Genomic DNA, 26,025 nt, shown 5'->3' with positions numbered 1-26,025 from the left:
AGATAGATAGATAATAGATCGATTGAGAGAGAGAGAGATACATAGATAGATAGATAGATAGATAGTTAGATAGATAGATATAGAGATAGATTGATAATAGATAGATAGATAGATAGATAGATAGATAGATAGATAGATAGATAGATAGATAGATAGATAGATAGATAGAAAAAGAAAGATAGACAGATAGACAGATAGACAGATAGATAGATAGATAGATAGATAGATAGAAATAGATAGATAGATAGATAGATAGATAGATAGATAGATAGATAGATAGATAGATAGATAGATATATAGATAGATAGATAGAAATAGATAGATAGATAATATATAGATGGATAGATAGATTAGATTAATCATCCCATTTTATAACTGTAAATGATCTACTGCAACAAAATGTATCACAATTTACTAAATGACTTTATCTAAAAATATTATCTGCTTATTGGTTACTTTGAATAAACAACATATTTACATATGTTCGATTCCACCCTTAAAGATGGCAATATCTGCTTATATCAGTAAGCACGTTACACAGTTTCCAAAAGTACAGACATTAAACGTTCCCAGACTAAGCGACAATCGTTACATAAGATGGAAACAATGTGACAAGTAACAGGCAGGTGTTACAGGTTCTGCACTGTCTGTGACACATAGCTTTGCCTTTCTACCTCTCCTAATAAAACACATAGCATTATGCTTTGCCATTGGATGCCCCTTTCAATCACATAACTGACAAACTGCCCTACCTTTAACTGCAAACATAGCATAGGGTTACAGTATGCTTACTTCAGGTGAATGCAATCGAAACACAGAGATCCTTATGTATAGCAGAGGAACAGCCTGTGTTTTCATCCCCCCCCCCCCCAAAAAAAAAATATGTAAATGAGAGAGAGAGAGAGAGAGATAGAGAGAGAGAGAGAGAGAGAGAGAGAGAGAGAGAGAGTGTGTGTGTGTGTGTGTGTGTGTGTGTGTGTGTGTGTGTGTGTGTGTGTGTGTGTGTGTGTGTGTGTGTGTGTGTGTGTGTGTGTGTGTGTGTGTGTGTCTAATAGTCCCTCAATCTGATCAACAGTAACCGATACAGCACGTTCTATAGAATTCACACGTGACCAACCTTCCCAAAAAAGTAGTTGGAGAAGTACCCTTTGCTTGATGCGATTCTATGCTGCAAACATGCCATGATCTGCTATCATTTTTTTGTTTTGTTTTTAAAGTATAACACCATGCTTCTTATCACTCAATCATAGCGATTAACATTCATTCATGCACCTTTACGTTAGGCAACAGTTCTGTGCAGCACAGGATCAGTAACTGCACTAGTACATTACCTTGTTAGCTCCACAGCTGTTCCTTGTGGCACATAAAGGATAGACTGAGAGATGTACGAACGAATGGATAGACAGAAAGAGGATTCATATCTCCAGTAAATGCCCTGCCTGAGATTGAAAAGATTGCTGAAGATTTAGGGACGCCCTCTGTAGTTGAGCTCCACCTCGTTATACTCACATCACAAGCTGATCTGCAAAAGCTTCAGATCTTGCATAGCTGGCCATAAACCCACATCACCTTCACATTACCCATCTGGGGGTGTGTTGCTTAGTAATCCTTAGAGAAATGCAATTCAATATCAAACCAAAGGAAAAATACTTGAGCTGAGAACATATTTGAAGTGTGAGGAAGTATGAAATGCTTTAGGAGTTAATAGTTCTCTGGTGACTGTGGGCCAGAGTGCCACCTGGTGGTCAAAATCATTTTATTTTTCCCCAGAGGTTATAGTTCCTTTAGACATACATTGTATGAAAATAATGATTATATAGATTAGTCTGTTCATAATTCGTGCATTAGTGGTTGCATTAAGAAGAAGAAGGAAATTAAACAACAACAAGAACGATAAAACCAATGGGGGATCTCACGATTCACATTATCCAGATATGTAATTGATATACGAATATTTGATGTATGTCCCATATTTAGAAAAAATAAAACAGGATCTACTGTACAAAGGCTGTGTTTGTGTATTATATTGCCAATATATGAAAATGAATGCATCCAATAAATAAAGAACCTTATATAAAGCGTAGGAACCTTATATAAAGCATGGTAAATTTCAGCAGCAGAATACAAATAAAATCCTAAATACATGCATTAACATTTCACAATATTTTTTGGTCACTATGAAAGAAATGTTTTACGCATGTTTATTCTGATTAAATCTGGATGCTATTGAACCATGTTAGATTTCCCCATTCTACATACACTACTCTACAATATATTTAACAATAAACTACGTGTTGAGAGAGAGAGACACCTACATAACTCAGTAGAGCTAATGGGCTGCGTGAATAAATTATCTCTTTAACCAAGTTATTTCAATCCACTGAAACGATCGTGACAGCTCATAACCATTTGATGAATAGCTTTGAGTAATATAATTGCGTGTGTGTGTGTGTGTGTGTGTGTGTGTGTGTGTGAATACACAGAAGTATGCAATGCAATAACTTAAATAAAAAAAAAAAAAAAAAAAAATGTATAGCCACAAGATGGCACTGACCTTCAAACAAGCCTCTGCTGGGACATTGATTGGCACTATAAACTTCCCTCGTCTTGTAATGGCTTATATTTTTAGAGCATTCTGTAATTGCTATGTGCTGGTGAGATGTAGCAGCAGCCTCAGTGCAATAGGATTTGTTATTCTATAGCTTTACAGGACATAGTCATCTTTAAGCCATGTGCTATTGGCTCAAGGTGGAGTTCATCTTTAAAGGGGCGTCCCTAGCTTCATCCAACAATCTTCTGTTTTTCTACAGGAAAAATACACCGGACCTGTTCTTTTTCTCCTATCACTGTATATGTGGCTTTTGGTGTATTTATAGCTCGCACTGACAAACAGATTCCATCCTGATATAACTTAGTTCTGCAAACCGTATTAAGGAATTTGGGGGTTAAATGACCTAAGGTATGTTCAATATTTATTTATTCTTTACATGTGGACGTTTGTGGGTTAACTTACTAGTTTGAACTGCGTGAAAGTGTTGTGGAGAACGCTCTTTGTGAAACGTGCTATAATGTATTGGCATTGATACATGTACAACAGTATGTAGTGGCTGAGTTGGGCTCAGGAAGGCATTTAATACAGCCCCTTCCCATCACACTGTAATATTGTGATTATGCAGAAGTGATAGCAGGCTCATCTCCATTATGCTAATGTTATTAGCTTGCACAAGAGGCTCTAATTCTCACAATACCAGATGCCTACCGCTGTCCAGGGTGCTGAAGTCTGGAAAGTCTTGATTCTTCTGAATTCAAAATCGTTTAATTGTTTATTTGTGAATATAAGAAAATCAGGCAGTCCTACTTATACATCTTTCAGAGCATTCTTTACTGGAGTGCTGGGACTTATTTTCAAAATTATATATATATATATACAATATAGTGTACCCCAGCCCCCTCAAGAAAAATGATATGTCATTTTGTATTGCTATGTATGTATGTTTGTGTATTTCTTTTATATTTATATAAAGATGTGGCTTATATATGCTCTAGGAAAATATCATCAACAAGATTAGTTTCTGAAAAGTGTGTGATGTTTATGTAGTTTTTAAAATGACATTAATCATATTGTGTCTTATCAGTCAGTCAGTTCACTATGCATTCAGTTGATAGCTTTATGTAGAAATGCATTATAAACGCTCTGCGTGATGAAAGAGTGGGTCAATACACAGATGACATATGGGCTAGAATGACTAGTCACCCTTAGCTAAAATATCTCTTAGAGCGTTTAATTGTCAAACTAATCAGGCTGTGATAATTGTCTGATTCATAGAAGTGCAGATGTTCTGTTGAAAGTTTTAGTGGAGAGGTTTACTACAGGGTATCAAATTGTGCATCCAGCAACATAAAACAGGTTTTGCAAAACTATACTATGTTATTCAAAAGAGCAACCCAGACAATTGTTTACACATAATTACATGCATTTTAGACAAAAAAGTAATTTAGCCACATGAAGTAAGACACAAATACATGTAATGTGAATATTATAATGTTACCCAATATTCACTAATTAAAATCAATGTTTGTTGAATGTGTTCTATTTTCTGTGTGTAACAATTCAGGACTATGTTTTAGCCATTTAATAAAGGTACCTGACCCATATTGATCTTTAGTTTTGCCAGTGGTAACCGAGTTTATGCTAAGAGCACACTAGGCCAGGTACACAGGCAACACATACCATCAAGTTTATCATAACTTAGTATATGTCCCGGTTCTACTGTTGTGATGTAAAAGAGGAATTATTTGGTACAAAGTTTTTTAAAAGTAGAGCAATCAGAATGACAATTCTTTTAGTTTCCACTGTGATTATTCCACTTTTACATCTTTAACCACAGTGGCCCTTTATTCATAATCTCTACTATTCTTCCAATGTTGTTCACTAAAGTGAGAGTTGTCTTTAATTCAAAGTGAATTCAAAGTTATTTCAAATATATGGGCAAAATAGCCATTCGTGAAAAACAAAAACAAACTTCAAGTCACCTGTGCTACAAGCATTCCACAATTTCATATTCCTGTACTATTTGATTTTCATAGAAACATAGAAACATAGAATGTGACGGCAGATAAGAACCCTTCGGCCCATCTAGTTTGCCCAGTATAAATATTTAAAATAAATAGCTTGGCTTCTGAATCCTCAGTCATAGAGCTTAACTTTCACATGTGCACCTTTAATGTAGGTAACAGTGGTGTTACTTAAATTAAATTTGAAAAGCACTTTGTATTCCCATCAATTCTCTCTTCGGTGATTTATTGTGTTAAAGTGTATAGTCTTCTTTAAAACTTTGCAATGTTCTGTCACATTACACTTTGATAGCCATTAAGTTCATTAATTATTATAATATTCCTGCATGCAGATGGAAAAGGATTTCATTTGACAAGATGTTATTATTATTATTTGTATGTTTATATATATATATATATATATATATATATATCTTCTTAAGATAGTATTATATATAATGACAGCAAATGTAATTACTTCATGTTAATGGTAAAGATCAAGAAGCTTGTGGGTTGTGGTGAGTTGGGAATAGATCTGGAAGAGTCGGGCCTAAACAGTCTAACTAAAGACAGTCAACAAAGAGACCCCAAAGAAGAGAAACTATAACTATAAAATTAATGCACACAGTTGAGTATATGGCCATTTCAAATATCTTGTAACAGCAAAATGCGATGACAACTCCATGATAAATGCGTAATATGGAATGGTCATACTTGCTTTAATTATCCATGGCTTAGATTTATAATTATTTTTTATTTAGCTGGCATTTCCATGCCACATTGCACATCTATTAAATAACACAACTGGCATTTAGTTGTTTATATGGGCTATTTTGAGCATGGAATGATTCATTACATTCCTCACTTGTCATGCGGGTATCAGAACTCCGTCTATTCACTAAATAATGAATTATTGTGGACAGAAAACTGAATATTTATGGGACAATATGACTATGTACATGGAACAATCGTAAATAGGGAGCTGTGAGGCATAAAAATTGGAAAGTGTTACATATAGAAAATGTGCTTGTTTTAAATACCATTTTCTGATAGTTGACTTAATTGTGATGTAACTTTGTTTTATTGTCTACAAACAAGGAGCAAATATTTATATATAAATTAACTAAAAATGTGCTATCTATACATATTGACAAGGAAATAAATTGTACACATTTCTTTCCATAAAACACAAAAACAGTACATTTTAATGTATAACTACGTTAGGCTTCCAGTAGCAAATTATAAGCACCTGAATTCATTGTGGACTTTATGCAATGATAATTTTTTAACATGGTTAGACTTACTGCTCATGCCCTCCTATTTTCCTCTCCCCAAAAATATTCTTACCCTTAAAGGGACACTATAGTCACCCAGACCACTTCAGCTCAATGAAGTGGTCTGGGTGCCAGGTCCCTCAGGTTTTAACCCTTTACATGTAATCATTGCAGTTTCAGAGAAACATCTTTGTTTACATATCAGGGTTAATCCAACCTCTAGAGGCTGTCTTCCTGACAGCCACTAGAGGCGCTTCTGCGATGCTGGATGTGAAATTCGCATCCAGCGTGCAGAACATACATAGGAAAGCATTAAGAAATGCTTTCCTATGGACTGTTAGAATGCAAGCATGGATCTTGCTGTGCATGCGCATTCCGCTCCACTTGGGAGCTGACGTCAGTGGGGGAGGAGAGGTCACCAGCACCGAAGGAGCCCGGCGCTGGATCATGGTAAGATGCTGAAGGGGTTTTAACCCCTTTAGCGTCACAGGAGGGGGACCCTGAGAGTGAGGGTCCCCCAAGGATGATATAGTGTCAGGAAAACAGGTTTGTTTTCCTGACACTATAGTGATCCTTTAATTATGCAAAAAAAATATTCTCTGTACTCTTAATGATGCTACATGGGACAATTAAATTGTCCACAATTCCCTGATGCACAGAATGCAAAGACAAACTAATGGTGGATGAAATCTACCTTCACATCCTGATGATATTAACTGAGCATAAATGTATATATATAGGGTGTGGTGTGCTGCTCAGAACCAGACTTTTGAAATAACAATTGTTACTCAAAACTGTTGCCTAAACAAACTGATCAATTGGGAGCAAATCAGCCACAATGACATCATTGGTACAAACATATACTAACTACCCACAACCTCACCCAACATGTATTGTGTGGTAAATTTACACTTATCTGATTAAATTTTGATTACAGCTTCCCCAAGGGATGTCCCAGACAATCTCCCTCTTTAACAAGTTCAAAGATAAAACATAGGAGAATACAGCTGAAATTGTATAATATAGTGCAATACAGTACTGAACAAAAAAATGAGATCTTGATCAAATTGCACTCACAAGATGCATGATGTAATTTCCGCCTCAAGGGTGCCTCCCCTTTGAATACTGGGTGGCTAAATGAGATCTGGTATGTGGTTTCTCATTGTTATATAAATATACACATGTAATGAAACATGTAATGAAACAGAGTGCGAAAGAGAGAAAGAAAGAAAGAAAGGATTGCCTCTACTCTTTAGCCTAAGGTTCAGTTTAATATTTCTATTTAATACATTCATAATGTTTCAAATGATTTAATATTTTTTGGATAAACTTTTAAATTTCTTTTTCAAAATATTAAAATATCAAAAAATATATATCTTACAAAAATATATCAATATGTAAATACATTTAAAAAAATCAGAATATTAAATCATGAAATGCGTATTCAAAAATATTAAATCAGAAATTATTTCTTTCTGGTGGAAAGAAAATGAAAATGAGTTATCTAGAGAAGTCTACATTAAAGTCTATGGTATCTTTTGTAGATAAATCACATGAAACATTTTATTTCTAAAATAATAGTAATCCTTTCTGATTCAACCCATTTAAATTGATGCCATGGTCTGAAAGTATTTGTTGCACAGTCAGCCAGACTGAAATCTGGAAAGCCATAGGGCATTTGAAACAGTTGTTGCAATTGTTGAATAAAGACATGTGTAGGAAACACATGCGAAAAAAGTGATTGTCACTAAGTATATATTAACGAAAAATACCAACATAATATCAGTAATTTAATTTATGTATTTAACACCCATCCCCAAATGGCAAATAAACAAAAATACTTTTTATTATTATTTCTGAAATTTATATAGCACTAACTTATTCCACATTCCTTTCCTATTTTAAAGTACGGATATACCAGCAAATGAAAAGCAAATTAATAGAAATATATACCAGAATCAGGGAGATATTAAGGATCCTGTTCAAATGGGCTTACGATGTAGAAGGGATCAACAATGAAAACACAAGAAAAAGATCAAATTAGGATAAGATCAACAGGTGAATGTGTGGGTTAGCAGCAGACTAGAAGATGGGAGAATGGAGTGGAATGGTGCAGCCCTTCAGAAATCCTGTAGGTGATAGTTAGCAGTAGTGGTGCAAACAGAGGACAGGGGAAATCATTATGGACTGTAGAGAGGCATTATGAGTTCTAAAGAGACAAATTAGAGAGTTACAGTCATTAATGTGGAAAATTGTGAAAGTGTGGAAAAGATCTTCTGTAGCATTTTGAAAAAGTAATGGGTGATTGTGTACAATGTGTTTATGGGGAAAATGACTTAATTTTATAACAGACTGGATATTGGGTGTAAACATGAGGCAACAGTCTAGGATAATACCAAGCGAGTGAGCTTAAAAGCATGGACTGAGAGATGTATCATCAACTTACAGGTTTAGTGAGATTGAAGGACTAATTTTACAAGTAGGGAAGATAAGAAGCTCAGTTTTGAAATTATTGAGTTATAGAAAATGGGGACAAGGAGATGGTGGAGAGGCAGCTGGTAACAGATTCTAAAAGGCCAACAGAGAGATCAAGGAAAGAGAGTATTATCTAGGTGACATTGGCTTATTGGTTGTACTTGAATCCATGGAAGCTAATAGGATTACCTAAAGAGACAGTATAGTGAGAAAAAAGAAGGGGCCATGGATGGTGTCTTGAGGGGATACCCTAAGCAATAAAACAACTTTAGCTTAACAAAGCAGTTTTTAGTGTGTAGATCATACCCCTGCAACTTCACTGCTTATTTATAATTTAGGAGTTAAATAATTTTTGGTTTTGTTATGCAGCTCTAGCTACACCTCCCTGGCTGTGACTGACACAGCTGTCGATAAAAAAAAAGGAAACAATTTTAAATTAAGTCCCACCGCACAGTGTGTTCACTTTAGAAGTTATTATCTTAGGCTCTGTAAATTGAACATTTATCACACATATGAGGTTACTGCAGGTTTTAGCAGGTGATTAACAGAGCAAGAGATAAGACATTTTAGACTAAATACACTGTATAAGAAAGGCAGTTTAAAAAAGAAATCTCTCTTTACAGGAAGTGTGTAGTAATTGAGCTCCTCTCTTGTCGCTCCTCTCACACCTCTCCCCTTTGTCAGTCCTTACATTGGCTTTCTGTATCCTAAAGAAGTCAATTCAAGGTACTTATCCACACCTATAAAGCACTGACCAATTCTAGCCCCTCCTAGAGCTCTTCACTGATCCGCAGGTATGCCACTTCTCGGTCTCTCTCCGCTCTGCCCGTGACCTTCTCCTCTCCACTTCTCGCACCCATACGGCCAACTCACACTTGCAGGACTTCTCACGGGTGGCACCTTTCCTTTGGAATAGCCTGCCTATGACCATCAAGATCTCCCCTAGTCTTCAATCATTTAAAAAGTGCCTCAAAACCCATCTCTTTAGGAAAGCTTATGCCCTCCCAGAGTAACCTCTACCTCACATACCTGTCCCTTGCTCTCTCCTAAAGGGTAGCACTCTATTCTCTCCTCCAATCTCTGCTTCACTCCACCTTGTTTGATTGCTACCTCCTGCCCTGTTGTGTTTTACGCCCCACCTTCTATAGACGGTAAGCTTGATCTAGCAGGGTCCTCTTCAACCTAGTGTTCCTGTAGGTTTTTGTAATTGTCTCATTTATTGTTAAATCTCTCCCTTTGATAATATTGTAAGGAGCTACGGAATATGCTTGTGCTATATAAATACCAATAATAATAATAACTCCTAAATGGCAGAGAATTGAGCAGCAATATTTCGAGGGCATGACCAAAACCAATTAATTAAACTAAAGTTGTCTTGGAGCTTAAAGTATCCTTTTGAGGGACTTCAAATGAGACAGTTCAAGGGGAGGAGGTGTTACCAAATAATAAATTCCTCCCAATGCTGAGCATTTGGGGAAATAAGAAAACAACTAGAAAAGGACAGTTTCCTGAAGGTAAAATTTGTAAAATAAATAGTTTAAGAAAATGTCTTAGGAATAATATTTTTAACCAGAGCACACCTAGGGATTATTGGGGCCCAGTGCAAGTATTAAAGAAGGGCCCTCGTCATCTCCTTGAAAAAATACATCTCAGTGGCATGGGAGGTTGTATGCGGAGTTGAATGAGTGAGTGTGGTGATGGCAGAGTGTAATTTTGTGTGGTGGTTATATATGTGTAAATGAATAATATCGATCTATATAATAATTAAATAGAAAATGTTTTGTTTTTAACCACCTTCCTGCTTACTGCATAAAATGTGGTGGTCCAATGGGGGTATTATCCCTGGTGGTCCTGGGGAGTTGCTGACTGCTTTCCTGAGGGAGTGTGTGGTCTCTCTGGCCAGAGGTCAGCTCCCCTGACTTTGCAGGGGAGATATTTCAGCAATGAGTCAGAGCATTGCCATAGTAAATTATTCTAGAACTCCAGGACTGTGAGGAAGCACTTCAGGTGCTCCCTCCAGTGCTTTAATTGTTATTTAGTATATTTCAGAACTGGCAACATACTTAAAGGGACACTTCAGGCACCCAGATCACTTCTGCCCATTTGAGTGGTCTGGGTGCCAACTCCCACCACCCTTAACCCTGCCAGTGTAATTATTGCAGTTTTTATAAACTGTAATAATTACCTTGCAGGGTTAAGTCCTCCTTTAGTGGCTGTCTATCAGACAGCCACTAGAGGGACTTCCGTGTTTTTAGAACACAAAATGTGTTTTAAACAAAGCTGGACGTCCTCACACTATGTGAGGACCTCCAGCGTTGTCAAAATCCCCATAGGAAAGCATTGAATAATGCTTTCCTATGGGGAGGTCTAATGCATTTGCGTGGCCATTGCCGCGCATGCGCATTAGGTCTGCCCCGCCGAGGAGAGTAGGCAGAGCCTGACACAGCGCTGAGGGACATCGGCGCTGGAGTCCAATAAGTCACTGAAGGGGTTTTAACTGCAGGGTCCTACAGTGCCAGGAAAATTAATATGTATTTCTGGCACTAGAGAGTCCCTTTAATAGGGTTTATTTGTAATGGGGGCCCCCACCTGACTTGTGCCCCTCTTGACAGATGAAACTTCAGGGCCCAGGTACAATAGGAACCTGATGTGACCCTGGCAGGCTCTAAAATAAATGTAACTTTGTCTCCAAAGGAAATTACATTAGAAATCATACAATGTTCACTCCCATTATTTTGTAAGTTAGATACTGTGATACCCATTTACTTTGTAACCAATTAATGTTGAATATTAAATATGATACAATATAAGTCAGCAAGATGTAACAAACATATATGCAAGTATCAAATACACACACCACTCCCTGTGTACAATGGTACCAATAAAAAATGGGCAAAAATAATTAAGAATACTTATACATTTGCAGATGTATGTAGATAATATTCCATGTGGTAGGTTCCTACAACAACACAAAAGAATAGTACATAGTATAGACTATATATACAAATAAATGAGTATAAAAGTAATTGGATACACTCACGAATTCCAGAGCCGTGCCAGGCTCTGTATATAATGCCCAAAGGTGTCTCAAAAGGCTATGTCAAGGATCTTGAATGGTGTTGAATGGTGTCCCCCTAAATCAGGAAAAAGCAGCAATGATGATGTTAAAAGTAAACAAATTTATGACAAATAAAAGTTACAAAATAACTGTGCAGGTCCCATATGGTGACACACAAGCTCACAGCTATGCAGACGCGTTTCAACTCAGTCCGAGTTTTCATCGCCGCTTCTATGGCTGCCGGTCACGTGGGCGGAAGTTCGGCTGACCGGCGTCTGATGTCACTTCCTATATTTTCGGCGCTAATTCCATCAGTTTAGTTTGATTCAGTTACTTTGCCCAATTGAAGCCAAAGGCTCCATGTTGTAAATGGGCACCTATAGTAACTTGTAAAGTGCATTCCTCATAGTATAAAGTGACATAGTAATATATACATCTATAAGAAAGATAACAATAATCATGCATATGTCTTCTCTGTAGATCCCCTACAAGAGGGGAAATAATAGGAGACATGAAAAGTAATAATACATAATGTCATAAAAATGTATATCACATTTGCAATATGTAGATACAGCCCATATAAATAGGATTGGTTGATCAGAGAGGGCAAAATGAAACTGTGAAAGTATATCAAATATATATGTAATGAGCTGGTATTAAAATGCATAGTATATATATTTAAAGGGGTACGAAAATCTTATATAAAATCCAATAAAATACTATAAAAAATGAGCCAGCTCAAAATCTAAATTTAAACCATTGGGGGATAGAGTGTTTAACTCAAATATCCACCTGCATTCAAATTTGCAAAGTTCTTTAAAATTATCTTCGCCTCTCCAATCCTTTTTCTTTTGGGCAATAGCAATAAATAGGAAGGGTCACTATTGTGACATTGTGAAAAATGTGCAGAGACATGTGTTTGGCATACCCCCTTCTGTATATTGCCCAAGTATTCCAGTATGCGAGTTTTTAAGGTCCTTGTAGTCATTCCCACATACTGTAGTCCACAAGGGCACCAGAGGAGGTATATCACATTACTAGAATGACATGTGAGGATAGAATTGATTTTATATTCCTTTTTTGATATATTAGAAATGAATTTAGTATGTTTATCTTTTTTAAATTTTGTTCTTTTACAGGCTGTGCACATTTTACACGGGTAGAAACCGTGCTTTTGACTAAAAACATTGGTGTTGGTGACATGGGTTTTTATATGGTTTTTTAACTAATAGGGTTTGAAGATTCTTTGTGCCCCTATATACAATTTTTGGCTTTTCACTGATGATGTCATTAAGACCTTCATCAGTTCTCAAAATATGCCAATACTTATGGATGATAGATTTTATGGTATTGGCATCATCATTGTAATCCAAAATCAAAAGGGGTTCCTCTGTCTGTTTGGCTACTTGCCTATTTTTATATTCTAATAGGGACTCTCTATTTTGTTGTTTAGTCTCCTGAATCCGATTATCTAGAATAGTCGGATCATATTTCTTTTCCACAAAAAAGTTTTTAAGTCATCCTGCCTGTTCTTCATATTCCATGGTGTCACTACAGTTCTTAAAGATACGGTTGAATTGACTTTTGGGCACATTGCGCAATCACGGATCGTAATGACAACTCGTGGTGTCAATGTACCCATTAATGTCCACCGGTTTGAAGAAGGTTCTAGTGGAAATATGATTATTTGAAATATAAATCTCTAAGTCCAAGAACTGGACCAAACGTCGGAATATTATCTACATACATCTGCACATGTAAAAGTATTCTTAATTATTTTTGCCCATTTTTTATTGGTACCATTGGTACACAGGGAGTGGTGTGTGTATTTGGCACTTGTTGTCTTCAAGTACCTTTATTTTACCATTTGACTTTAGGGTGTTGGGGAACACCTTTCTCACTCCATTACTGTGTTTATATTGTCTATTTTTTTACTGTGTAAGCGCCATTCACTCATTTCCTTTTTCTATTTCCATATATGCAAGTATATACAATGTTTCATCATTACTCTCTGAGCAATCTGACAGTCAAATCTGCCTTATAGTAGATTTACAGGTGAGCAAATGAGTGAGCTTCATCACACCAAATTTTACTTTTATTTTTTTGGTAATAAAAGCAAATGAGTGAGCATTCCCACAACAAATTAGTGAAAAATATTCTTATGTTAATTTTTTTGTCAATAACATCCAATATAAATAGTAAACAGCTCTGCAATAACAGCACATATCTTCACAACTAGTTTCAGAGTTTTCTCTCTTTTTTAACAAAGTACTTTAGCTCATTGACTCACAATGTATCTTATTTTAGGTTCGAGATTAGTTGGCTATAAAGTTAATGAGTTATGCAGTATTTAATTCACAACATAATGTGAGAGGAGAGTGAAAAACAAACCATATTAGAAATTAATCCTTTCTGTTTTTTTCTAACGTTTTGTACCTAACGTGTGAAGATTGCACACATATATTTCTGATGTAATTTTATGGAATATATTCTGTTATGTTTGCTTTAGATTCAGCATAGAGTCCATTTCAAAACTCAGCATGAATTCTTCCTCCTTTCATACTTTGCTTCTTTCAAAAATTGTATTTCGTTGCAGACATATATCATACATATCAAACTACTGACTTGCAGTAAGTGGCACCCTTCAATACATTTGATGATCTTTTCCCTAGTGGATTGGCATAAAAATATGTTACAAATGTTAGAGATATATTAAATTTTAGATTATACATCCATTTTCTCAGTTTCTCATTCTTTCATGGTAAGGTATATTTTTTCTTTTATGGAAGGATACATTATACTACAACTACACAAATTGATTTGTCTCTTTTATCTATGTACTTTCTACACTAACCTGTCAGTCAAACTTTGCAGTTGTATTTTTTCTTTAAATTTGTTTTCATGAAGAATAAAACATCATTATTGTAACATATATTATCATTGTTAAACAGCTTTATTTTACACTATTTTGCAAAGATTCAAACAGGTGCTCTATGAGCAATGTACCATACTGATTTGAAGGTCCATTATTTGGGTACTTGGGGCAGCATTCCACCAGTTTTTATATGGGGAAAAAAAATATTAGCAGTAGTTTGTGATCACCAAGATTTTATTTTGCGGGGGTAGGGGTAAACTATAAAATATGAAAAAAAAAGTTAATTAATATATGTTTGTGTCAAGTAGGTCAGTGCACTATGGCTTGATTAATATAAAGTGTTTGTGTTTCTCCTATCCTGTAAACTGCCAGGCTCCATCCAGCATTAAGAGTCCCAAACAAATGTCTCTGTAAACTACATTGTGGAAATGTTGATGTTTTTAACTACATTGTGTAAGTGTTTGTGTCATTGTCTGCTAGTGACAGTGTGTGTGTGTTCAGCGAGTGCTTGTGCCAGTGTTGGTGTGTTTCAGTGAGTGCTTGTGATGCATGTGTGACAGCGAGTGCTTCTGTCAATACATCAGTGAGTGCTTGTGATCGATGTGTGACAGTGAGTGCTTCTGTCAGTGTTTCAGGGAGTGCTTATGATTTCTGTGTGACAGTGAGAACTTCTGTAAGATTTTCAGTGAGTGCTCATAATTTGTGTGTGACAGTGAATGCTTCTGGTAGTGTATCAGTGAGTGCTTATGTCTGTGAGACAGTGAATGATTGTTGGTGCATATGTCAGTGATTGTATAATTGTGTGTTTGTGAGAGTATGCCTTGTTCCTTATATAGATCCTTCGCTTTTATAAACAGTGTTTTTCATTGGGCAAATTGTAAAAAATAAATAATATTACTTAATTACCGAGAGTGTTATGCATAAATTTAAATATATGTTAATGCATGTATTAGTTTAATATATCTAATATAGAGACATAATTTAATAGAATGCACAAGTATTAATATACATGTACATATGTATTAATATAGTCAGGGCTTGCATTATTCTTAAATAAAGTGAAAGGTGGGTGAAGGGCAGTGAAAAACTGAATGCAGGCAAGCCTCTGTGGAGAGGTCACTCCAACCACAAATATAAACACCAAAAAACAGAAAGCACAGGGCGCCACAATCACTATATCGGCAATATAAAATAGGGGTAAAAAAGGAATATAGAAACAAAGATAAAAAATAGCAAGAATTTATTGATAACAAAGTATACACACTTCGCAGCACAAAACAGGTGCAATAAAAAATGAATAAATATAAAAGTCCACAATAGGCCAAAGACCCTTAACACAACATAATACTGGACTGAATGATCAAAAGTGCAAGTAAAGATAGAAGTAAATGTGCACAGAGTCAAACACTTTCAAGTTCAATATATAATGAACGAAAGGCAAAATATTGCACAAACAATTAAAAAACAGCATTTATGCAAATAAAACCGCTGATACCAAACTGCAGGGTCACAGGATATGCTCAACGCGTTTCGTCTTGCGACTTCCTCAGGAGCGTCTTCTCTCTTCAAGATCTTCTTCCCTTTTGAATTCGCCGGTCTGTGCAGTCACTTCCGTCATCGCCCATGTGCGCGCCGCGTCACGCGCACCGTCATACGTCATGTGCGGCCACGCTGGAACGCAGGATATCTTTATTGATTATTTACACAGCCGAAATAAGGACACTCTACATAAAAAACGTCCGAAACTAATGCGGTCTGTGTGTACACTTCTGCCTACCCCCCAGCTGACCCCTAACAATCCTTACTACCAGCCTAAAGAATAATATAAATAGTACTGGTAAGGGAAGAAAAAACAAAGAATATGTAAAATATATAACAATTGTATAAAATATATATATAAAGAACTTATAAAAATATGTATAGAATAAAGATGTATACAAAAAGGTGGAAAAAAATATATAAATGCATAGAATTAAGTGAGATACGGATCCAGAAGTGTATATAAATATGTTGGGTGGAGATAAGTCTATTTATATTTCCAATAGGCAACAAAGATCATACAAGGTACATTAATTGAAGATTATCACTACATACATCAATAATAAAGGCATGTACAACTTAAAAACCATAGAAAATAGATGTAATACATACATTTAATGGTGCATAATAGGAACATCAGATAAAAAGACATCAGGATCTATAAAATTGTCTTCAGGAACTCAAAAGTAATCTTTTACACATAAATAGTCCTTCTTAGAAATGAAAACATACAAATGAAGGTATAAAAATGAAAGCATAAAGATAACATCATAAAATTGAGGGCATAAAAATGTTAGTGCTTATTCTTAAAAAAACAAGCACTCTCAAAGCCATATTTCAAATATATATTAAAGAACATATTTTGGTTCATATAGTAAAAACATATTTCTCCATAATCAAAAGGAAGTTTTGGACACCAGACAAAAAATATGATAAAAATATAAAAAATGCAATACTATAATCAATCCATAAAAGCCAGTATGTCCAAATCTGTGTTGAGCCCTGAGGGGACAGAGGATTTATTAAATATATCCACTCTGTCTCCCTCATGGCTAACATTCTTTCAGTATCCCCGCCCCTCCAATGCGATACAATCATATCAATTCCAATGCAAATAAAATCCTTAAAATCAAATTCCCTAAAGGCAATGCACTGTTTAGGTACACTATGTTTCATATTCTTGTTTTTAATTCCATTAAAATGTCCCAATAATCTTATGTGAAGTTTTCTAATGGTACGTCCTATATATTGGACTCCACACTTACACTGTAACATATATACCAAAACTTGCTCTGGCAATTAATAAAATGTTTAATTTTAAAAGTTTCCTTGGTCACAGTACTAGAAAATTCCGTAATCTTGTTTTTTTGGAATTTGCATGTACTGCACCTGCCACATTTAAAAAAGCCCTTGGGTCTTTCTGATAAAAAATGTACCTTCTCATTTGTAACATCTTTCTTGGGTAAAACACTAGGGGCTAAAATATTCCTTAGATTATTAGGTCTTTTATATATTACCTTGGGATATTGGGGTAAAATCTTTCCTAGATATTTATCTTGCAGTAAGATCAGCCAGTTTTTCTTGATCGATTTCTGTATTAAATCAGCCTTATTGTTAAACTTAGTCAAAAAGGCAAATTCTGAACAGTTCCTTACATCTTTCTTATTTCTATTATTTTTTACTAGAAGGTCTTCCCTCTGGAGACCCTCAACCTCTCTCTGAGTAATAAATAAAAGTTATCTGGGATAATTCCTATCTAAAAACTTCTTATTTCAAATTTGAACCTGTTCCTGAAAATCTCCCTTCTCTGTGCAATTTCTAAAAACCCTCCTATGTTGTCCTTTGGGGATGTTGGTGAACCATTTACGATGGGCTTGCAATATTCTTAGTTAGTCATTAAACTCTGAATTGCAGCAATTGAAAATCAAAATATTTTAAAGTGGGCCAAAGTAGTTGGTTTGGAAAAAGTCTCCAACTCAGCTTGGCTGTTTTGCCTAAATTTTAAAATTTGGAGTTTTCAGAAAAAAAAACCACTGTTTAGTGAATTAGTATTCCCCTCCCAGACTTTTTAGCCCTGGTGAAAACTTAAATTCTATAACATATCCACTGGAAATGGACTCGGAAGGATTAATAATGAGCTAACTTCTTTATTTTAAGCAGAAATGCAGCATCATATAGGACAAGTTTATGGAGCTTTCTCCAGATGTTAAATGTCAGGGGCTGGAACTTTCACTATCTTTTCTTGTACAGTTTGTACTTAAAGTAACAATACTGGAAAAAAAGAAAAAGAAAATAAATAACAGTTTAATAGACCCTCAAATAAAACATGGATGTAATTAATTTTGTATGTTTTCATTGAGATAATGAAAACTAAGCTTGCAATAACTGCATATCTAGATCAGATCTCCAACTACTGCAAGACCACTCCCATTTGTGCCCAGGAATGACCAGAGCCTGCAGAAGAATCAGCTCATTAGAAGTCTTTACAAAGCAGGTGCACTGTGTAGAAACATCTTACACTTGTGCTTAGCTCCAGAGCACTATGCTAGGTGGAACACACTCCTAACACATAAAGTACTTGAGCTTTCTTTTGTTTGCAGTGTTCCATTAGAATATAGATGTTCCTTTGTTTATTTAGGCATCCTATGAGTGCACCCTTTTGTGTTTGTAAAAATAATTTTCAATTTGAGTTTTTCTTCCAACCTGCATATCTGCATGCTTTCCTGTTGCAATGCATTATAGGGCTGGTATGCTATTTTCTAAGGCTCCTTTTTTTTTTTTGCAAGCCTAGTGGCAGGCTGGAGCTCTAAATAAATATACAATGATGTGGTGACTGGGGAGTAGGTCATCCCTAGAAACTGCTCCTTGATTATTATAATTAGGGTCTGCAGCCCTTGCCAGGGGCATTGCTAGATGGCAAAAAGACCAAGGATTGCAGCCCAAAAATATTCTGGAGAGGGTTTAATGATAGTTAGTTGGCACTGCTGGCACCATAACCACTACAACAAGCTGTTGATGTTATGGTGCTTGGACTGCACTTTAACCCTTATCAAGACAGACCCATGGATTGTATCCACACTTTCTACAGTAGTCCGTGTCTTTTTAAGCGAATAATACAAGAACAGTGTAATTTTTTATGGATGCACACCAATAAAAAAGCTGTTTGACCCTGAATCAGGCTTTTTTTTGTGTGTGCAAAAAGTGCTTTATCTAACTTTGTGTAATACCAGTGCAATCCGTGCCTTTCCTATCAGCTCTTCATGTAAACAGTACAATGGTTGTGTGAATATATTTGAAATTAAATCAGCCAACAACTTGCTATCTAATTAATAAATTACTACTATGGCTTAATGCAAAAAAGCAAGTGATAATTATTTGTTACATTATTTTTAAGCACATTATTAATGCACATCTGTGCCCTGGCGATATGCTTCCAATAACTAAATGCTTAGCAATTCTTGATCCTGAACTCAAGATCAAGGGAGCAGAAAAGCAACACGCATCAATAATAGTTAAGATTTATCAGTAAGTTTGTTATTTAGCTTGCATATCTTATGCTACATTGCACATCTATTAAATAATACTAATGGCAAACAGTTGTTTATATAGGCATAGTTTGTTTATATAGCTAGGTTTGATCAGGTAACTATGCATTACATGGAGATACTGATATCTCAAGAGATATTACATTCTCAATTGTTAAAATATACACATTTTGCTATTTGACACATATATATATATATATATATATATATATATCCATATATATATATATATATATATATATATATATATATATATATATATATATATATATATATATATTAATGTTATTTATATAAATAATAATTGGAATAATCTTTCTGTCTGTCTGTCTCTGTCTTCCTATCTGGTCACAATAACAGAAACCAGAACAAGCATAGGTCAATATTCTAAAAATCGGAATAAACATTTGAATAATATGGAACTTTAGTGTAACAGGAACAACATAATTGTTCGCAAGATACAATAGACTGCACAATGTCAATGAACCTACATCCATCTGTTCACTAAACATCAGAGACACACATGGTTATTTGCTAAAGGGAGAACTCCAAGTTAATCTAAAGCAAATTTCAAATTTAAAGCCAGTGTAGCTTAATGGAAATCATAGCTGACTTAGAGAATTTTTACAGTTTGGCTATTTTGACCTTAAATTTGAAACTCATTTTGAATTCTCACTTTAGTGAATAACCCTGTTAGAATGGAAATTCACTCTTCAGCAGAAAAAAGGAGAACAAACAATAGTATATCACAGTTTTATGTGCAACATGAAAAATAGAAGTTATACTAAAGACCAGTAAAAATTAAAATCCCAGTCTCTTTTTACATTAGATAATCATGGTACATAAACTGCGTGGCGTGTTACCATTGTGAATAATATAAAGTTTATCTCCCAATTTCTAATGATACAGAGTGCAAAGCTACACAATGCACTGTATACTAACAAATGTAGAAAGGGATATAAAATAAAATAAGTACAAAGCTAATATTCAAAGATATTTTTACCTTTCTTTACATATTGTACATACAAGCATCACTATTGCAGAGTTGACACATATTTCTTCAGGATACCTCATTCACATATTAAAAAGTAAATAATTGTAGATCTTTCAACTCTGCAGAACATAATATCTCAAAATAAAATATATTTATGGGAAGAATTAAATTAAGAATAAGCAGTATTGTCTTTAAAATGACTCTGAAAGTATTTGTTACGGTTGCAAATAGTTGTTAATGACTATCATCAATGATCGTCTTGTAGCATATTTCCCTAATATATCAAATGTAAAGGGGGAACTATCACTTCTCTGGAATTTATACCAATCAATAAAATATTGAAATCACTTATAACGTGAGTTAACTTAATTTTCATGAAATGCTCTGTTTTCTTTTAAATTTCTACTAAAGAGTTAATACGTTACATCTTTACCTAGTTCAGAGAGGACAAAGCCAGGGCAAGCATTCCAAGAAAAAGGAGACATGTAAACATTGTTTTGTTTCTCTTTTCTCTGTAAGCTTTCTCTATCCTGACTGTCAAGTGCAAAGAATAGAGCAAATAAAAATGATTGACAGGGAGCTAAAATGGATTTACCCACTGGCGGGATATAAACGTGTAGATTTCTATATTAATTTTATTTTTTACACTTCACAAATACATTTCCTAAATATAGGTATAAATAGACATAAAATGAAGACAATCAATAAAAAAAAGAAATAATGTATATTATATTGAGTAATATGTTTAGGCGTACAAGTCACTAAAGCAAAACCAAAATGTTAAAAATGAGGTAATATAACTTTTTATAGCAGTGCTTTATGCACACATAAAAAGAAAAAAGCTCAATAAAATAATCGTTCATAGTAGTAAACTAAAACAATAGTAACATCATATAGAGCGTGAAACAGTGGAATACTAAATTACTGCCCAAATACAAATCAGATCTGAAACAACCATTGTTAAATTGTAACCAGAGTGCAAAATGCAATTGTAAAATGTAACTTATAAACACTTAGCACGACTAACCCTCTTCCAGATCTAAGCCCATACAAATAACTGAGGTGAAAAACAGTTAAGTCTCTTAAATTAAAAAAATATATTATCCAAAAAAGCAGTGGGGCTTCGCCGCAAGAGATTGGAGACTCACTACAGATTGGTTTGCCGGCTGCAGCATAAATAAACTATCCCAGTGAGCCTCCAAGGGTCTATCTCACTTGCATGATGTTGCCTTCTACCTTCAGCTAGGTGACCTGCGGGGCCTGATACCGGCAATATCATGACTGGACTCAATGTTCCCACAACAGAGTGTCACTTTCTTTATATTTAAAAGGACACTATAGTCACCCAGACCACTTCAGCTCAATGAAGTGGTCTGAGTGCCAGGTCCCCCAGGTTTTAACCCTTCAGATGTAAACATAGCAGTTTCAGAGAAACTGCTATGTTTACATAGCAGGGTTAATTCAGCCTCTAGTGGCTGTCTTCCTGACAGCCGCTAGAGGGCGCTTCTGTGACGCTGGATGCAAAATTTGCATCCAGCGTGCAGAACATCCATAGGAAAGCATTGAGAAATGCTCTCCGATAAACTGTTAGAATGCCCGCGTGGCTCTTGCCACGCATGCGCATTCTGCTCCACTTGGGAGCTGACGTCAGCGGGGGAGGAGAGGTCACCAACGCCGAGGGAGCCTGGCGCTGGATAAAGGTAAGTGGCTGAAGGGGTTTTAACCCCTTCAGCGCCAAGGGAGGGGGACCCTGAGGGTGGGGGTCCTAAGGATGCTATAGTGTCAGGACAAAAGGTTTAAACCAAAGTAACCATCTCTTGGTGTGTTCTATACTCTTACCCTTACTCAGAAATATTATTTGTTCCATTTTGCATATCTCATAAGCCACATAACACCATTCCCTAAATGAAGGAATTTGTGCTTGTTTCCAGTATTATGGTGTCAAAATCTTAGCTGAATCAATCAGCCTAACTGTAAAATAATTCCTATAATTCTTACTTGAGTGCTTTGTGTTATGAATTCAAATTTGTGAGGGGTCCATTTCCAAATCTAGGTCATCTAGAGATCTTATGATACTGACCATTTCTTTTTCAAAACTGACTCAAAAGTAGGCATGTCCACCAGATATGAACATATACTATATAATTCAAGCTTCTCCAGCAATTTTCTGGACTACTTTGTTGGATTTTATATGGCATATGGAATCTTACAGGAATTCTCTTTTCTTTTTTTAGATAATGAACATTTATATGTTAATAATGCAGTCTTATGCCATTGTTCGTTTGTGATATTTATATTACAATAAGTCTCCCACAGATTAAAAAAGTACAATTTGACAAATTATATGCTTTATGTTATTACTTTATAACCTGCAGAGATCAATCCAGTCTGAGGTTCTTGTAAAAATCATAGTTTCTCAAAAGGGGATAACATTTATGATATCTGGCATGTTTGTTTCAGAGTAGCCACATTATGAAGAATTTGAGAATATAATATAGCTGAAAATTATTTAAATGTTGTCCAGTATTTGTTGAAGCTCTCTTATAATCGATTACGAAATGCCCCAATCTGGGGTATAGAACCTACAACTATATCTTCTTCCTTCTCATTTACTTAATTTTGCAAGTACATGCAACAGTAGGGTGTTTATGTATCTTTAAAGACTGTTTGAGTATTACATAGCCAAGGGGCCAGGTGTCAGGTCGGCTGCCCACTTACCCATCAGGTCTTCTGCTCTCTCCCCGCCTTCCTCTGGCATTCCGTTCGACACTGCATGCTTGCACACAGCGTGCCTTTATGTGTGACCAACTTTGGTCCTGAATCCAGAATTTGCCAAAATGAATTCAACAAATTGAATTCAGCACACAAATATAAATGTCAACCTGAAAAGATCAATTACTGTCCATAGTTATACAAAACTCCAAGATGACCTAGACCAATGGGAGTTAAGACCTGCCAATATATACTTACATTTTTCATTCCTTGTTGCCCTGTTGTGGTTCTTGTTGGCCCAGTATCGCTTTAGTGCAGTATTCTTCTTTGGTAATTATTCTGGTTATGGTTTATCATTATTCCTGTCTTCTGTAATCCTTTGACCTTGGCTTGTGTATAGTTTATCCAGTATTCTGTATAGATTTGACCTTGGATATTCGTATTGACTCTATTTGTCCATTAGTCCAGCCATTCTAAGGACCGGTATACAAAAAATTCAGTTTTTTGTGATTTGTTCTGTGTGTTTTGGTTCCACTCGATCCTGACACCAAGGAGATACCTTAATGGGACTATTAAATGCATATTGTTCCAGATCTATCCAAACTGTATCTAAATGATTCCAATTTATTACTCAGGACAGATGTTCTGATTTATAATATTTGCGAGCCCCATTCCACCTCTTTTTTTTAGGATTATTTAAATATGAGTAACTCAACCGAGGTTCTTTTGGTTTCCAAAGGTATTTCCTATATAGAAATAAAAAAACCTTTAGGAACTTCGATTGGTATTGTTTGCATAATATATAAAACCCTAGGTGTCACATTCCTTTTAACTACAATAGCTGTACAAAGTCATTAAATATTTTGCTTGGCTCATTTTTGCAGGTCTAATTTAATCTCCCCCTAATATTTTGAGGTAGTTAAGTTTGTATCATCTTTGTAAATTGTCTGAGAGATAAATACCAAGATGTATAATTTTATCCTTAACCCATCTAATTGGGAATGATTCCTGTAAGGCTTTGGAAATCTTCTCAGAGATAATAAGAACTTCAGACTTGGAATGATATCAGGTATTGTTAGCTATTTCATTATGTTGAGTATAGATATTTGGGGGTTAGTAACAAAAATTAATAAATCGTCAGCAATGGCCGATATTTTATAGTGATAAAAGTCTAATTATTTCTAAGTGATATCATGATTATTACATATTTTGGAAAGAGGAGGTGTGTTCCCTTAGAGAGGGATTTTGGTCTTGAATATGAACCATTAACACTCACCTGAGTTGGTGTATGATATAGAGAATTTATCCAGGTTGTCATAACAGGACCAAAGCCCATGGATTATAAGACATAAAATAGAAAGAACCAATTCACCCTGTCGAATTCTTTATGCAGCATCAGTTGACAGAATCAACGCAGGAATTCCCTTACTCCTAGATTCATTTATCAAATTCAGGACTTTTGTTGTAGCCTTCCTATTCCAGATAAAATCAATGTGATTTACCAAAAACAGAGTAGATAATGTTTCTTTAATTCTCTCACTTAAGATCTTTGCAAAGATCTTAACATCACAATTAAGCAAAGAGATAGCTCTATGGCTGGTAGGGATGTGCAGGGGAAAAAATGTGTCTGCTTCAGCAGTTCGGACTAATGGCATTCGGTTCGGCACTTCGAACTACCAAACTTCAGCAATTTGGAACTTTGGCAATTCAGAACTTTGGCAATTCAGAACTTTGGCAATTCGGAACTTTGGCAATTCGGAACTTTGGCAATTCGGAACTTCGGTAATTCGGAACTTCATCACTTCGGACATTCGCAAGCATCCGAATGTCCGAATTGCCTGAAAAGAATTGCACATGTCTAGTAAGTGGTTGTGGTGGCAGTCCAGGCACTGGGAGCCCTATAGTTGTGCAAGTGGTTGTGGGGGCAGTCCTGGCACTGGGAGCCCTACAGATTTGCAAATGGTATTGGTGGCAGTCTGGGCACTGGGATCACCCTGCACATTAGAGTAAGTTACTGCCTGTAAGTTAGGATAATGACTCTATGACATCTTCAAAATGTTCATCATTTGGATGTAATGGGACCTGTTACCCCCTTTATCTACTAGTTTAATAATAATACTGTTATCCCCTTTATCTACTAGTTTAATAATAATACTTTTGTTATTCTGCAACTCATTCAAAGCTTTCATTTCCTTTAATAGAGATTTACATGGGGTTGGAATTGCAATGTATTTACATCCATGTCTTGAGGTGTTTTATAGGTCACTTTGACAAATGAATCAATGAGTCTACAGTTTTTAAACTTTGGGGTAAATGTACTTTTAGGTTTTAATATTGTGTAGGACATGTGTGTGTTTGGATCATTACTGTCCAACATGTTTACCTGAGGAGAGAAAGATATAAGTAGACGAAACAATAAAAATCATGGGAATTGACAGTTTCCCTTTAATAAAAAAACATCCCAAATATCCCAAAGTCTCTTTTCATCTCACTCTTCGCCTTTAAATTCTGCTACTAACATATACTTTAACTTTAACTTTTGATCTACAATATTTGGCATTAAAAACTTTTCTTTTATACTTTCTTGTTCTTAGCTTTTAAAAGCATCTCTGCATGAAGATAGGGTAGCTGGTGGCAACTTAAATTGTGCATGGCAAAAAATGTTAGTTCTACTAAAACACTTTGGCAGAGAAAAACAATCTCATATCGGCAGAATTTAGTTCATGCCAGTATTCAGCGTGTCACATTTTCTGTATCATAAAATATTTGGGAAGATATTTCAAGCAGCCAGAATATTGGGAAAAAAGCTGCCATGACTGTGCTGACATGCAAACATGGCTACTTTGGCTACACAGTGGCATAATGGCTACACAATATCATGTGTTTTTTTTTACAATGCCAATTCTGAGTTCCAAATATTTTATTATATACATGGATTAAAAAAACACATGAAGGGAGAGAAGGTTAGAGGGCAATTCACCCACTCACTCCTTTCCACT

The 26,025-nt window shown here is 35.4% G+C and overlaps 2 protein-coding genes across 5 annotated transcripts in view; one reads left to right on the top strand and one right to left on the bottom strand.

The window, feature by feature from the left end:
* The window catches only part of NPY1R (neuropeptide Y receptor Y1), a 97,447-nt gene extending 94,845 nt beyond the window's left edge, over window positions 1-2,602 (bottom strand). For 2 of the 4 annotated variants that reach the window (XM_063460026.1, XM_063460030.1), the window contains exon 1: window positions 1,332-1,488. The gene's annotated coding sequence lies outside the window, so the exon portion shown is untranslated. Of the gene's footprint in view, window positions 1-1,331; window positions 1,489-1,509; window positions 1,561-2,554 lie in introns of those variants that run through there. The other 2 variants (XM_063460027.1, XM_063460028.1) reach the window with 2 other exon arrangements.
* Window positions 2,603-2,786: 184 nt separating this feature from the next.
* The window catches only part of NPY5R (neuropeptide Y receptor Y5), a 111,721-nt gene continuing 88,482 nt past the window's right edge, over window positions 2,787-26,025 (top strand). Inside the window, exon 1 of the mRNA XM_063460024.1 lies at window positions 2,787-2,959. The gene's annotated coding sequence lies outside the window, so the exon portion shown is untranslated. The remainder of the gene's footprint in view (window positions 2,960-26,025) is intronic.

Source organism: Pelobates fuscus, chromosome 6, assembly GCF_036172605.1.
Source record: "Pelobates fuscus isolate aPelFus1 chromosome 6, aPelFus1.pri, whole genome shotgun sequence".
Lineage (NCBI taxonomy): Eukaryota > Metazoa > Chordata > Amphibia > Anura > Pelobatidae > Pelobates > Pelobates fuscus.
The sequence above is the reverse complement of the archived record's forward strand: the minus strand, read 5'-3'. Positions and strand labels throughout refer to the sequence as shown.